Genomic DNA, 16334 nt, shown 5'->3' on the forward strand with positions numbered 1-16334 from the left:
AGGATGTATGCAGTCATAGATTAGAAAGCTGTCTAAAGTGGAATAGCCCACAGTGGCTATACTGATAACGGCAATCGGACTCTTCCATTTTAGATTATAGGGGTGTTCCAGGTATGTAAATTTGTATGAAGTTAGTATAGCTGAAAGTGTTGTATACACAAAACCCACTACCAAAGATAATTCTTGCTAGAAAAGTTGATTAAGGATGTAAGTTCAAAATATCCTAAGTAAAGAGTCGGGTTAAAATTTCTGACACTGGCTTCCTGGGAGGGTCTAAATGTGCCAAAATTGGCCAAATTGAATATTCCATGGAACATATCTCAGCTGATGTTATTATCTTTACACAATGTTCTCAGATGACTTAAAATTACATGAAAAGTATGTTTACTTTTGGAGATATGACCCCCCAAAATTGGTCCCTCATGATAAAGAGGGCCGTATATCTACAAAACAATAGTAGATGCATGTTTTCTGTCCCTACGTACAAATTTACAAAGATTTATAGCTTTTCTTTACAAAGTTATGGGCCTGTAAAAAAAATACAAATAAAATAAAATAAAATAAAATAAATAAAAGCACATTTTGTGCCATGATGAGTTTTTCCATTATGACACCCAGCGAAATTCAAATGACTCTACTGCCAAAACAAAAGCGAGTATGAAGCTCAACTTTTCAGGACTTCTGCATCTCAGCATTATCTACCAACACACAGAAAAAGAGAAAAATCCAAGAGGTGCTGTGGTGCAAACTCCTGGAGTTGGCAAGGAAAGGCCAACAGTATGCTCTCAAGAGAGATTGGTTATCTGAAAGTCATGTGATAACGGTATAACAGGAGGAATGCAGTCGTCTGGGGCCTCTCCAGCCAAAAGCAAAATTACCTCAGTAACAGACCTGAAGGCTGAATGTTATCAACATGCCCACACATATCGCAATATAATGACCTGGTATCCCGAACAGTTTGTGCGTGGCTACCCAACTTATACTTATAAATATGCACCTCAACCTTGAACATCAGCCCTGCACGCCACAGTCAATAAAAGATTAATACTGTTCTGCGCACACGTTCTGAGCCTCCCCAGCCTGCAGTTTTGTAGTTACTTCAACCGACAAATTAAGAAACCTGGTGCTCACACCTTGCCAACAGACCTGGGACAAATACGTAATTATTTTGGCTTCAAATACTTTTTTGTGCTCGACTGATCTTGCCTGGTGCAATTGAGCCAACCAAGAGGACCAGAAGGGAAGAATTTGAATCCAAAACAATGTAATATTTCACCCAGGTTTGGTTGCCAATACGGGAAAAAAAAGAAAATTAAGTAGAATCCATAGAGAAGGTGGTAGCAGCTATCCACTACCTACCCAGGTGGTGACCAGGGATCATAAACTGTGGCCCTGACATCCAAATCCAGCCTGGTTGTCCTCTCTCCCGTGTAATTAGTGCTACTGATTAGCCAGACTGCCTTCACACCTGATTCCCAGGTAAAGGGAGGGTGGATAACCAGCAGTTCACTGTGAGACTGTTGCTGATCCCTGGTGTAAGACCATAGCAAACTCTACAATGGGGCTGCCAAAGCCTGTTCCTGGAGATCTACCGTCATGTAGGTTTTCACTCCAACCCTAACAAGGCGCATCTCATTCAACAGCAAGAGGTCTCGCTGCGCTGCTGATTAGTAGAATTGGGTGTGCTGAATCAGGGTTGAAATTAAAACCCACAGGGTGGTAGAGGTCCAGGAAGAGGGTTGGGCAACCTTACTCTGAACAGTGAAACCAAACTCCGGCCTCCTGGCACACAGAGCGCATGCTCTCCAGTTTCTGGGAGATTTCCCATAAGCCCTTTGGACCCTGTGCCACGGGAAAGCCCCGGGCCCTTCCTGCCCACATTGCAATCACATTCCTCCCTCTCCCTTTCCCCAATATTCTCACCATCTCCTTAGCTTCTTATCTCCTGGTCCTCTACCTTAGTCAACCTGTCTTTCCCTCCATCGACCTCTCTCCATTCCCCTTCACCCCCACACCTCTCTGCCTCCCCCTGTCCCTGGTCATGGGAAAACCCCTGGCCACAGGGGACTCCTCCTCTCCTACCAGGGGAAAAATGTGCCTGGTTTGGTTCCCCCCCCCTTAGTGCAGCACACAAAAAGCTTTTCTCAAACAAAGAGTGGATTCATATCAGTTGCATCCTTAGAACAGAGCCAACATCTCAGCCCGCCAATACACTGTCCCTCCCTTTCAGAACAGTGACCCCTCCCCTTTCAGTACACTACCAGTTCTTTGCAAATTTTTTAACCCTCTCATAATAGTGCCCCCCCCCCAAATCTAATATCCCACCACAAACTGCATATACTGACCCCAGATTCAGTATCACATTTAACTACCTAATAGGAGTAATGCTTTCTGTCCCCCTCCAGCACACAGTCTACTAACACTAAACACTGAACACTAAACACTCACACTAAACACTCCGTGGCATAAATAGGAATTATGGGCCCCCTGAAAGAATACGGCTCTGGACCCCCCATCCTACTGGAATTTTTGTGGGCCCTGGCCAGCTGTAGGCTCACCAAAACTGTCACCACCTTTCACCCCACTAGCAATGGCCCTGTTCACACCCACAGCAGACACACAGAAAAACTCTCTCTCTCTCTCTCACTGACAGCACACACATAGTCTCCGTTTTTAGAGAGCCCTGTATTCAGAGCTGAAAGGGCACATTAATACACACAGATAGAGCACAGTTCAGCTTCGGGGAATGAGGTTGCCTGAATCTCTCTAAGCATCAGCAAGTGTACTGTCAAGCACAAGGTGTAAGAAGCCGTCTGAAGGTCATTACTTAAATCCAAGTAGCACAAAATGTCCCAAAATCTCAGAACAAGAGTACAGACTATAGTGGTGTTTAGGCGTTTTTAGAGTTTCTGTATCCTCTCTATTTTCGAAAAAAATACAGCTGCCATGCCCAGATTTATGACACATCCAACAAGGACTGTATGCACAGCGATACGGGATATTCCTTACCACAAAGTAAGGCCTGCAACGACGGCATGAAAAGCAAAGTTTTATATTTAGCTTTAAAAAAAAAAAAAAAAAAACAAGCACCAAAGAATGAAACAATCAAGACTTGGTGAAGTTATTGCTGTGTATGTTTTTTGTTGTGTATGTTTACTGCACTTGTTTAACACTTAAATGTTTTCGTCCTGGCTACAGAAAGTTTGTTGTTCGTACAAGGATTTGAGCGTTTCACACTTCAGTACGCCAAGCCAAGTCCCTGGCTGGAGCGGGCTGTAACAGATCCTCTGAGCTTGGACAGCCATGAGGGCACAAACAAGCACAACAAAAAACAGGCCAACGACCTGTACCCTGCCTGGCAAGGCAAGGCCTCGTAAAACTTTTTCAATGTTGCCTGCGTTACGGATGAGTTGGGGGAGGGGGGGGGGGATTAATCACTCATTGGGAGTCCCAACAGTACATTAACCTTTAAACAAATACAAGGTCCGGCTGTTTAAGACAGACCTATGTCTCTATTGGTTAACCATTTTGCAACCCCATCTATGACATCATCGTTCTTTATTCCAAAAAAATAAAAGAAAATAATAATAAAAGCAGGGTTCTTTGAGCTGCAATAAAATCAGGCTGGATTTGTGCAAGAAATAGCCTGTATGGATTTCAGCCTTTCTTGGAGAGAAACAGAAGTAAAGAAACTATCATTAAAAAGCATTTATAATGCCTGAAAATGAAATGAAAGAGGGCTGCAGGCCTCACTGAGACAACACGAAGAGTTTCCCCTCGGGCAATTTTCACGGCAGAACACAAACTCAGAGGAAGGCACCAGTTAAGTTAAGAAACGGAAAGAAAGAAAACATCAGGTATTTCAGAGATCAACGCTCAGTCAGACAATAAGAAGGCAGCACCGCGGAGACTCCCACGCAGAAGATCTGACGGTGACCACTCATTCCAAAGCGAGTCTGCGGAAAGGAATCCGCACTTTCGCCAAAATGGCCAGCTGAGAGCTGCTGGGCCCTCCATTATGACTTCTGGAGGGGGGTGATATTACACACTGCTGATTCTCGTGGGTCAGCTTTAACATGGGGGGCTGTGACCAGGCGCCTCCGGGTCCTGACCAATGAGAGGCCGGAGCCCATGCGAAGCCCCCGGCCAAGTGGAGAGCTCCACGGTTCCGTCTCTGCAGCGGGAATCCGGCTGCAGCCCCGGGGTCAGATGATTAACACCTCGCTCGCAAATGCTACACAAACCAGATGGCCAAAAGGGAGGAGTGCACACCTCAGGACTATATACACACATACGAGAACGCACACAAACAGGCGCGCACACACAGACCAACAGCAGGCAGCTCGACTTCTGTCAATACAGGGCGACAGAAAGACTGCGTGGCTGCCACCCATTTCTCCACTGGGAATTCTTACTTATGCTTACGGTTTACTTTATCCAAGCTGGGGGAACAAGGCCGACTGTCGAAAGTGGGATTCTTGCGATGATCCGAACTGTTGGCAGGGAGATTGTGAAACATTGCTGAAACGCAAGGCCATAATAAAATATTCCATCACCGCAGCTCCCCATGGCAGCGCTGGCCCCAAAGCATGCCACGAAGGCCTTTCTGTCGAGACAAAACCCAAGCAAACAGAAAACCCTGCAACTTATTCCCTGTAACTTTCACCATAATACTGCCACTCCTTCCATGTCTGCAGCTCCAAGTGCTTCTGAGGATGATAAGCCAGGCAAATCTGGTCATTCCACCACCCGCAGGCACCGTGATAATTATCACAACATTTTCCTGCCAATGCAGCAGACCCATAAACTACAGCCAAAACAAAAGATTTTGTATTTGCCTGATTTTTTGGTTTCCTAAGGAACCTGGAATAGCTCTCTAGTCATTTATTAATCCCCTGTTCAACCACCAGTGTTTAATGGGGTAGTGGGTGTGAGAATGTATGTGTTTGTGTGTGTGTGTGTGTGTGTGTGTGTGTTGGGGGTGGGGGCACAGGAAACAAGCAGTGTGCCACAACAGCAGAACGGTACCCCAGCCACCAAATGGAAAATTCTGTGGCACGGGAGGAACGTGCGGAAACACAAGGCAGAAACGCCACGGGCACGAGCGTGTGTGGACGGGCCACACCTTTTCCATTTTGGCATGGCTCCCGTCTCATACTGGGCAGAGAGGCCAGAATAAATCTGTCTCTGCCTCCCACTCTTTCTGCTCCCTCACCCCTCCTTCATTTTCCAACTGTCTGGGTGACTCAGGACCCAGGACGCACAGGCAGGGAGGGCTCTCTGAACTGCACAAATCCAAGCAGAAGCAAACACAGCGTTTTATCTCCAACAGGAAATGCTGTACCGTTGTGTGTATGCGCGTGAGCAGTGTATGCTTTGCTGGGGATGCGCAATTGCGCTTTGACGCAAACAGTATTTACTGTGTGCTAGAGTATATTTACATATGAGCATGATTTTCAGTTTCTGCAAGTATTTGTTCCATATTTGCATGGATATTTTGAGGTGTGTGTTTCTGTTTGTGTAAGGTGGACACTGTATGCAATGCAATAATGCAATAAGGATGAACCTGACGTTAAGCATACAGTATGAAACAACAGTCCAGCTCAAACAGCATTAAAGCTGTCATATGTGTGTGGACATAAATCACAGACGTGATCCTTTCAGGCATCGTACGCATCTCAGATATCAAAGGGCCTGTTCCCTCAGACGCTCAAACACATCCCTTTCATGAAGGAACCCTCAGTCTTCCACATCGCTCATATTTTCCACTGTTTCCCTGACGTGGACAGCCTGATAAAACAGCGAACGGCATAAACTATTTATTCCTTTAGACTTTAGTCTTGTGCTTCCTGTGCCCTCTCTCTGTGTTTATTTAGCTACGGACTTCTCTGTTGAGTTTTAAGGCTTTTTTTTCCCCCTCCACCAAAGTTCAGGTCTTGAGTGCATTACAAACATCTGGTCCAGCCCTTATCTCCCTGGGAAAATGTCTGCGGTTATCCTAGCTCCAGAGCTGCGCTCCCTAGAGCAACGCTAGGGCAGTGGGTGCGAAGCCGCACAACGGTGAGCTGCAAGTGGCCAATAGCTTGTTAAAGGAAAATGGAAAATTAGCAGGAGCAGAACTGAACTGTTCTGAAAAAAAAAGAAAAAAACTGGTGCCAGAGCCCACCTCAAGTGCTGTTCACCGCCTTCAACAAGTACCTGTCAGGTGTGAGCAGCTCAGCAAAGCCTTCAAATCTGCTGTGAGTCAGAGGGGTCCTCCGGCTGAAGCAGAGGGGGGTGCTGGGAGTCAACTGTGGGTTTATTTGAACCCAAAACATGTGTTCAGCGGTGTCTATGACTCTCATTAAGGTGAGGTACAGGGACTCAGCCAAACGCAACTCTCTGCAGCCGGTACGGGTGAAGTTAGGTCAGGGCTGAGCGTTCTGACAGCGCGCCCATTCCTGCTGTAAACGCTCAATACCCATCTTCCCCCGTCTCACAGAAGAACAGCAGGCTAAGCCAACAGGACAGGGGAGGCATCAGCACTGACAGGAGTCAGAGTAAACTCCATTTCAGTTCTGTTAAGTAAACAAAAGTCAATCCACAAAATGAAAATAATCATGTTCAATGTGGATTTTTAAAATAAATTAAATTAATTCATTGAAATTGAATTTTAGTCCGCTTCCTGATCTGACTGAACTTAAATGGAATCGACCCCAACCCTCATGCTGACATCGTGTTTGGTTTTTCTGTGTCTCCTTTGTTGTAGGATGTCGCATCAAATCACATAAATTCTTGCAGACATTCACCCAATGCGTTCACACAACTAGATGTTTAGGGTGGCAGCCCGAGCGACAATAAGCACCGTCCTAACACAGAACGACAGCAGCTCCTTTCACTCCGAGTCCGTTTTCTTCCCCATCAGGCCACACCGCAGCCCTGGTCAGGCCCGTAAAGACAGGCTGGCGTAGCCTCCAGACTTCAGAAGGCCATAATCGCTCTGCAGTGACGCCACACCCGGATCCCGGATCCGCTGTTCCAAGGCCGCAGTCACGCCCGGCTTCCAGGCAGCACAGCTCTCTCTGCTGTGAACGGCCCAACAAGCCTGTGGCTATTGTTTTTGTCTGGGGGGGGGGGGGGGGGGGGTACTTTTTCCAGTAAAGACACTGGACCCCAGAGCTGCTTGTTCCTCCCCCGGGGGTGACACTACGAGGAGGTTTGAGTGTAGAAATGCAAAATGAGTTGATTGGATGAAACGGGATTAAAGAGTAGTGTGTGGTCTTTCCAGTAATTTGACGGTCCAAAGTGAATTCCAAGCCCAGTGAATAATCGAACCCCGCCTATTTGTTTTAATACCCACCTCCGCAAAGCTATTACAAAACTTCAGTTTTAACTTCAGGGTAAATAATGACTCACCAAATGGAGATTCACCCATACATTGCAGAGAAAACATTGAATCACTTTATATATTTTACAGAAGACTGTTGGTTAATACTGGTGCTATCAGCTTGTGTATCTTGAATAAAAACCATCTGAGGTAACACATGTTTCTGAAAACTGGTTCAATAAATTAATTGAGAGATGTTGTGGTTAAATATACTTATTCCTATCTCTCAGCCATTTCACATCTTACTTCACAAGCATGAAGAAGAAATCCAAAAGGGATGTTGAGACTCGGACACAGGCGTGGCCGTTTAAAGTGGAGAAGCTGCCAGCTTAATTACTGACCGGGTCTGTGATGAAGGCCAGCTTCTTTCTTCTCGGCCTAACTGGATGCTGGGATTAATGGTTAGGGCTTTGTTTTTGAAGGCCTGTGATAATTTACGTTTCTCAGCCATAATGGGAAGGCTTTTTCTTTTTCTTTTTTTTTTTTCCCATCCTGCCCCCATGGTACTGTTAGAGACCACAAAACGCATTACACCGAAATACAGATTACCTCAGTTCTCTAACAGGTGTTGTGATATTTTTAGTTAGCCATCCAGAGTTCAGTAAAGTATTCTTCCAATCCTCAAATCCAACTACTGCTTAGTTTATTCAAGTCCCTCCTAACAAATGATCTCATTATTTTCACTGTGATTAAGCCTTGGGTGATCTCCAAAAATAACAATTGAGACTGAAGGCCACGGCAGTCATTTTGGCACCAGCTTCTTGCTAACCAGGAAGGGAGTCAGGGGTCATTCCTATGACAGCAGAGCAAGGTGCTCAGCCACACACAAACGACCGTAATCCTCGCGGACAAGGGAGCTTCACAGTGGAAAAACACTGGAATAAAGCAGGGGATTAAATTATTATTTAATTTTTAATCTGATGGGTTCCTGAACAGCTCCACACTGTGGGGCATGGGTGAGCCTCATGGCCTTGGACCAAATCTGGACCGTGCCAGAGAGTGGTAGCGCCATATGGTGACGTGTAATTAGCCATTGTGTTACTGAGGGTAAGGAAGTGCTTTTTACATTTACATTTTAGTCATTTGGCAGACGCTTTTAATCCAAAGTGATTTACAAGTGCATAGGTTTAATCGGATATGCTTCTGCGTGCATCGCTATCTAATGACCCCTGCTGGTTGATCGGGCACCTGTAGATTGCAGTCAAAGCTGCATTATGAAAGGTCTTCCTCTGACTCCACTCTACGCTAGCTTAGCTGCAATCACCAGTTTGAAAAGAAGTAGCGGGCAACACCATGCGCTTCGGCAGATAACGGCAGATATCCACACCCTGAATCAGCAACGGGGTTCACAAAGGTGGTTGCAGATGATTGGTCATTCTGAAGTAGGGTGGAATTTAGATATTTTAAGCCCCTGTGTTGGGCACAAAACGTGTTTAAAAAAATAAATAGGCCTACTTTTTTTTCTATCCCTGACTGGCTTAAGCAGCTGGCTGGAAAGACCTTACCCCACTTCCTGCAGTATTACTGCTGCAGACTGCAGCTGCTCTGGCAGCACCATCTCAAAAGGGTACAACAGATGTGCCCATGATACAGATCAGAACCAATGAGCCTCTCTATCTGCTGACTCTAGTGAAGGGTTACTGCCCCAGGTACCCAACTATGCCAAAACAGAGAGGAGGGACGTTCATGCTTCACAGATACACATTTGGAGTCTTCTACACACCAGCTTTCCCCTAAAACTATCCATCTATTCATCTACATTATCTATCTATTGTCTAATGTTTTGTTACCAAGCCAGTATTAATTACAGAAATCCTGGGTGTAATTTATCACTTTTTGTACTTTAGAATTTTATCCATTTCTGCCATTCAGCTGTGCTATTAATGATATTATACATGCTATTAATACATTCTGCTTGTAGCAGCTTAATTCCTGCATAACTATAAGGTCTGCCAGAATTCAGAGGTAGAAGAGGCTCATTTCAATGTCATGTCTACTTCAGTAATCACTCTTTCTCCCATCGTCATGATCCTCAAATCGTACGAATACGAGAGCCTTGATGGCAAAATGGCATCTCCCAGAAAACAACGATGGCCGATTCCTGTCAGATAATTGCAATTCATTAGATGTTAATGTGGGTATATACAGGCTAAATTTACCCAATAAATCTAGGGTATGACAAACATTTACCATCACTGCTCTCTCTAATGCCAATGGCTTTTTTTGTTTATAATCCTGACTGATTCAGTCGCACTTCACGTATGTTTTCCAATTCTAAGAAGCAGTGAGGCCTTTCTATTTCAGTCACAGTAAACAATCACTTCTCCAGGTCTGATCCCAGCCACTGAAGCGCTGGCGTACATACAAAACTGACAACAGAGGGGGGGGGGGGGGGATCGGTGCACATGATCAGAATGTGCGGATCACCTTGTGTCCTGCACGCAGACACAATACCTCCAGTTTTCCCCACTCTGTGTTTGAAAAAGCACACTGAATGGCTCTCACAGAGGAATGAGCCCATTGTGTGGTGAGAGTCATTGCCACGGTGACAATAAAAGTCCCTCTGTGTCGAACTAGAGCCGTTTAACCTTTTCAGCCTCTACACAAGTACCACGGTGGAACCTTTACAGGATTTGACCACATTAAAGGGCCCATACATGCCAACATGGAAAACATTTAAACACCATCTTCTTAGGCTACATTTTCTGGCAACCTTGGTTTACAAACTTGAGTGCCATGAGGAAAAAAAGAAAAAAAAGAATTAATCTATGAGAAGCAGCCTACCGTTTTCTTTTTCAGTTCAGTGCAGAACACTGCAGTGCAATTTTTTATAAAAAGGAAGCTTGACCGGTGCACTAGCTAGCCCATACACATCTGGCATTAGTTAGTGTTCTTTTTTGTCATCTAACATGCAATTATGATTGGTAGTTTGTAATTATATGACAGTAAGAATGGGTGACTCAAACTAAATTTGGAAATAAATCAAAATATAAACTATTCCTCAGAAAATGTTCACGAGACAGCATGAGCACAAGTCTGTTGTCTGAAGGAGAGTAGTTCTATTCCAAATTACTCCCACTTGTAGCAAGTTTGGTTTTATTACTAGGAGTTGATGAATTTTCATTTATTCTGCCCTCGATGAATTTTCATTTACTCTGCCCTCAGTTCAGTGCAGTACTTCTGTTAGACCTATCGAATACCTGGAACACAATTAAATAAAATGGTCTATAAATTTCCTGAGATGTTGGGCTGAAATGTAATCTCCAATAAAATATATTAAACAGGAGCATCCTTAAACCCAACTGCAGCTTACCGTGAGAACATCTTAACGAGATCTCAAGTCCAGAAAATCCTTTAAAAAAAACAGTATTTGCAAGCAGAGTGCACAGAAATTGTGGAAACAATGAGAGGAACGTCTGAACGAATCATATATAAGCATTGCCTGGGTAAAAAAAAATGTTTCATTAAAGATATAGGCCATCTACGTGGTCTCTGATTAAATATATGTGACACTGGCAGGGCACCAGAACAGGGCAACAGCCTCTTGTCCTCTATTCCCTTAAAAGTGATTTGCAATCAGGTAAAAATTGCAACAAGTGGGCACTTAAAAACGAATAGCACTTAAGGCATAAGGTAATCCAAATTCACTGTAGCCACGTTACGCGTATTGCATGGTGAATCGCTACCATGACTAGGCTGCTGCACACGAGTGCGCTTTTCGTGTTAAAAAGCTGCAGGAGCTCTGTGATTTCCAATACCTGATTCATAAAACGTCTACGCTCAATTCCCCATCACATCGCAAGCGGTCTTTGAGCAAGGCCTATTGGCTATATCCATCACAGTGCCAATGTACGAGGTTAAAAACTAAATCTCACACAACACTCAAAATACTTCGCTCACCTCCTCCCCCACACGCGTTGTGTCAAAACAGCAGGGGTCTTGCCAACACCGCCAAGCTTTTTCAGAAAAAAAATATTAAACACTTGCGTAGAAAAATAATTGATGGCCACGCTAAACAGAAGGCATACTACACTCCCAGAGTGGCACACGAAACCGCTTCCATTTAAAGAAACCAAAATGACCACAGATAAAAAGTTTTAACTTCAGATAAATAACGTAGGCTACCCCAGGTAAATTAACAAGCAGCGAGCAAGCGCGCAGACAGGACTTCAAATCCGACACAAGCCTCATAGCTACATGAATCATGGAATCACCATAAACTGCCTTTGTTTTGCCCACTCCAGCAAAGAAAGAAAATATCGGTATACTTTTAAAACCCAACACATACAGCAGGCGCATGTTGCAGGAAGCGGAAGTTATTAGATACAATGAACAAGTTTCATTAGCCGAGTTGTTTTCCCAGATCTGTTGATCGGTTAAAAAAATGTCCCTCTTTTATTACGTAACTGTGTGTTATCACGGATATATCGGAATGTACATAATCATTTTTAAAAAGAAGAAAAATAACGAGTCGTGGCCATTTACCTTATAAACGAGGCTCTCGTTGGTCCACACAGCAACTTGTTCACTTTTCCTGCGCCCCGTCTTTGCCTAACTTCTGGGAAGGACTAGCAGTGACGTGAAACGATTCACGGGAATGGTGAAAAACCCTCTGCCTCAGGGTGGATGAAGTAAAACCTTGCGCGACAATGACGAGTTGTGTTCCTATGAATTTTTCCCCCCTGTTTCGTTCGAATTGATGGGTCTCGTGCCAAGTAGACTACTTCCACCAAAACAAAAATGTTATAATCATCATTTCCCATACGAATCGGCTTTCCCCTCCCCTGTGTATTTTTGTCCCTCATTGCAATGATACACACATTTCGTTAACGTTCTTCGCTTATTAAACGAGAATTGAATGAAGTCTGTAATTGTTTTCCCCCGGATTTGCAATAATATAAACGGCTACCAGAACTAACATTCTCCCAGCTACGGGACTATTAGTTGGAGGGGGCACTGATGTTGTACCTTAAAACAGTAGGCTAATAAACCAACATTGATTTATTTAAAATATATATGCGACTGTAAATAAGTGAAACTAGCCTGTGTCGGCCCACTGGACAAGGGCGTTTACTTTATAAGTAGCCTAAACTATAATAGCTTGCGCTGACTTTATTTGGGGATAAAAATAGGCCATACGACGACTGAAGAGCGCATTGTTGGCATGTTTTTAGAGGATTGCCGAACATGCGCCTAGATCCGTCCATATTATGTCATACGAATCTATAGCCTAGTGATGTAGGTATAGGCTAATTCAGCCGCTGAGGTAGCGTAGCCTATGTGGCAGAAACGAAAAACCTCGGTTACATACATTTTGCACTATGGGGTGCTGTGTTATGTTGTCCTACTCTAACTGAAAGACGATAGTCCTCCCTCACAGAAAATTGCACTGGCTTGAATTCGCATCAGGGGGAAGTAACTCATTCAAGGGACATAAATGCAATAACCAGTTATAAATTAATAAACAATTCACCTATACACAGCTATTAATAACATAGCCTAGTCCTGAATCGGATGCCGTGAATAGCCTACGCGGTGAAGCACTAATAGCAAAAAATTTATTGTCTATAACAAGCAGGAGTTGGAAATCTGCTACAGGCTGTTTATTGACGAATAGGAAATACGTCACATGTAACCTTGAACACATATGACGCCACATAATGTTGTAGCAGAAGCAGAACATCGTTAAACCACAAGCTGAAAAATAGTAATTGAGCTTTATCGAGAGCCATACTCTGCATCTAGCAGGATGTGATTTCGCCATCTCTCATTCTCTTGCACGCGGTGATGAATGATGTGGGAAATGTTGACTGGGCAGATAATATATCGACTTCCATGTTTTCCCTCATCCTCGCTGTTTGTGGTTTGGACACAAAGTAACCATTGTCGTAGGCCTGCATCCCCTGAAGGTAACTCGGAACATAACGCATGGCTACTCCGGTTTCAGATTTCAAGCATGAGGACAACCAAGGGTGTCAGTTTAATCAAATGTATCGCAGTCGTCCTTTTCTTCAGCTGATTTATTTATCCCTGAATAAATAGATTTTTCAGACTGAACTAATTAAAAATCATAGCACTCATCAAATCAGTGGTTAATTAGACCAGTGAACGTCTGTTCAACAACAACTAAAAAGACTGTTGTTAGTTGACTCAGTCCCACGAGTCCATAACCAGCTGCACTGTGGAAGACCAGGGGAAATCTCCGCAGCTGGCAGAGCCAGTATTTCCATTCAGCTCCTTAACTCTCTCCTCCATACATAATTAATGAACATCTATTCACCCTCTCTACCGTACAGCTACAGACAGGTCCTGATGATGGTAGTGGTTGTGGTTGGAGGTGTGTAAGAAAAGGCAATGGGCAGGAACTCATTCTCCCTCAATAAGTCATGTTGAGAGTGAAAAAGGATGAGCTGACCATTAAGTTATGCTTACCATAAGCAGCTCAGTCCATCATAAAGATTTTAGGAGGGGTGGCTCTACAATATGTGCAGCAAAGGTAATTGTAATGATGACAATTCAAACTGTTTTGGGAGTCTGCTTATGGGGTTCATATTAATTACCATAATCTCTCTCACATCTGAATTGGCCATGAGTTCTCCTAAACATGATGGCTCCAGCTTGTTTGTGAGCTCATAACACACACACACACGCACGCACGCACGCACGCACGCACGCACGCACGCACGCACGCAGTTGCAATTGCAGGCTATTCTCAACAGTGATGAATCAGACTACAGGGGGTCTCATTGGTTGAAATGGGAGAAACTATCCAGAGAACAATCTGTCCAGCACTTCACAGATTTGGCCTCTTTGCAAGAGTGGCTACACGGACGCCGCTTCTGAGAAAGTTCAAGATGAAGTCACATCTGACCAACCCAGATACCTTCTGGAAGATTTTGTGGTCTGAGGAGACTAAAGTTTGCTCTTAGCTCTTTGGCTTGAAAGCAAGGCACTACATTTGATGCAAACCAAACTCAGCATGGTGTCAAGTGTGGTGGTGGCAGCATGATTCTGTGGGGTTGATTCTCACAGAAGGCACTTGGAAGCTTGTCTTATTCAAGGACAACAATATGAATGGAGCCAAACAGGCGAGTTTTTGACGAGAACCGGTTCCAGTCTGTGTTGAGGGAAAAGATTCAGGTTTCAACAGGACAATGGCCCAAAGCACATGGGGAAAAGTACAAAGGAATAGCTTAAAAACAAGAGTCAGTATTGTGTAATGACCCAGTCTAAGAAAATACACCCAGTGAAAATCTGTGGTATGACCAGAAATTTCTGTCCACTGACACGCTCCATTTAACTCAGCAGAGTTAAGGGTAAATTTGCAAGAATTAATGGATAAAAATTCCAGTATCTTCGTGTGCAAAGCTAATGGAGACATACCCGAGAAAACTCAAAGCTGTAATTACTGACGGGAGGGTGGGGTAAACTGAGAATTGTCTTTCTTTTTTAAAATGTTGAATAAAAAAACGATTTGATAAATATCTAAATCATAAGGTTCAACAAAAAAAATAAAACAACAAAAAATTTTAAGGGGGGCTGAATGCTTTCTGAAGGCACTGCATTCAAATCCTACAAACTGGGGCTTTATCTGAACAAAATGCTTTGACCAGGAAAATAGATATGTTTACCTGTTGCTCCCAATACTGGTATCAGTTTCGATTGGGGACATGTACAGTCCCCTCCAAAGGAATTGGAACAGAGTATTTAAGTAAATGAAAGTAAACAACACTTCATATTTGGTAGCATATCCCTTGCTTGCAATAACTGCATCAAGCCTGTGACCCATTGACATCACCACACTTGCATTCTTCTTTTGTGATGCTTCTGTTCCAGAACTTTAGTGTCTCATCTCTGTACTGCTTCGCAAATTGTAATCTCGCCTTCCGATTCTTACTACTGATGAGTGGTTTGCATCTTGTGGTATAGCCTCTATATTGCTAAGTCTTCTTCGAATGGCTGATTGAGATACAATCTCCACAGGGCAGGGGTGAAGGTTTGTGATGTCAGTGACAGATGTTTTGTGGTTTTTCTTCATCTCACAATGTTTGTCATCAACTGCTGTTGGTTGACCTGTTCGATGTCAGTTGCTCAGTATCCCAGACATTTCTTTTTCAGGACATTCCAAGTTGTTGTACAAGCTATCCCCAATGCTTTTGCATTTTCCCTCTTTTCTAAGCTTCAAAATGGCTTACTTTTCTCCCAAAGACAGCTCTCTGGTCTTCATGTTGGTTAACACAAATGCAGTCTTCACAGGCAAAACCCAAGGCTAAAACCAAGAGTAGACATTTTATTGTTTAACCAATCAATCTAACATCTGGGCAACAAGAAACACCTGTCATTCACATGTTCCAACGCTGTTGCTCACCTAAAAAATTAGTGGTCTGATACAAAAGGTGATATGTTCCAAGTTGTTTAACAAATCTAGATAAAAATACCAGGAAATGAAAGCTGAAATTCGGATCAGTCATCTCATGTACATCTTTTGATGTCAAACTCAATTGTCAATGTATAGCAAAAACAAAGGAATTGACCTTGGTATTCCAATACTTTTGGAGGGGACTGTATGAGATTTTAATCCAAAACAACTACGTATTTGACCCAGGTCAGAGCCACCAAAGACAACTAGGATATGTTTTATAAATATCTATGCAAACAAGATGAGATAGGGTGTGGTCTGTCACCATCTACGACAAATATGTCTGTACACACAAAATAACTTTAAATCACATGACACAGCTCACCCTATAACAGCCTGTAGATTAGAATACACGTTTATGTAGAGCTTATGTAAGCATGTTGTTCTCTCCTGCCATTATCTACGTCTTATGTAGTGCAGGTCCTGAATTGTACCAAATTTACTGTATCTGTTTAATTTATCCATGAGAAATGTGATATGATATGCAAACAGGATTATGACCATTATTTTAAGAACCACTGTGTACTGTCATGTGCACATTTAGGTTTA

At 43.5% G+C, this 16334-nt stretch overlaps 1 protein-coding gene across 3 annotated transcripts in view; it reads right to left on the reverse strand.

Moving 5' to 3' along the window:
• The window catches only part of LOC133135821 (solute carrier family 45 member 3), a 31396-nt gene extending 19413 nt beyond the window's left edge, over positions 1-11983 (reverse strand). Inside the window, exons 1-2 of one of the 3 annotated variants that reach the window (XM_061253107.1) lie at positions 11655-11664; positions 11267-11322 (exon numbers count right to left, since the gene is read on the reverse strand). The gene's annotated coding sequence lies outside the window, so the exon portion shown is untranslated. Of the gene's footprint in view, positions 1-11266; positions 11366-11654; positions 11665-11851 lie in introns of those variants that run through there. The other 2 variants (XM_061253108.1, XM_061253109.1) reach the window with 2 other exon arrangements.
• Between the last annotated feature and the right edge of the window lie 4351 nt (positions 11984-16334).

Source organism: Conger conger, chromosome 8, assembly GCF_963514075.1.
Source record: "Conger conger chromosome 8, fConCon1.1, whole genome shotgun sequence".
Classification (NCBI taxonomy): domain Eukaryota; kingdom Metazoa; phylum Chordata; class Actinopteri; order Anguilliformes; family Congridae; genus Conger; species Conger conger.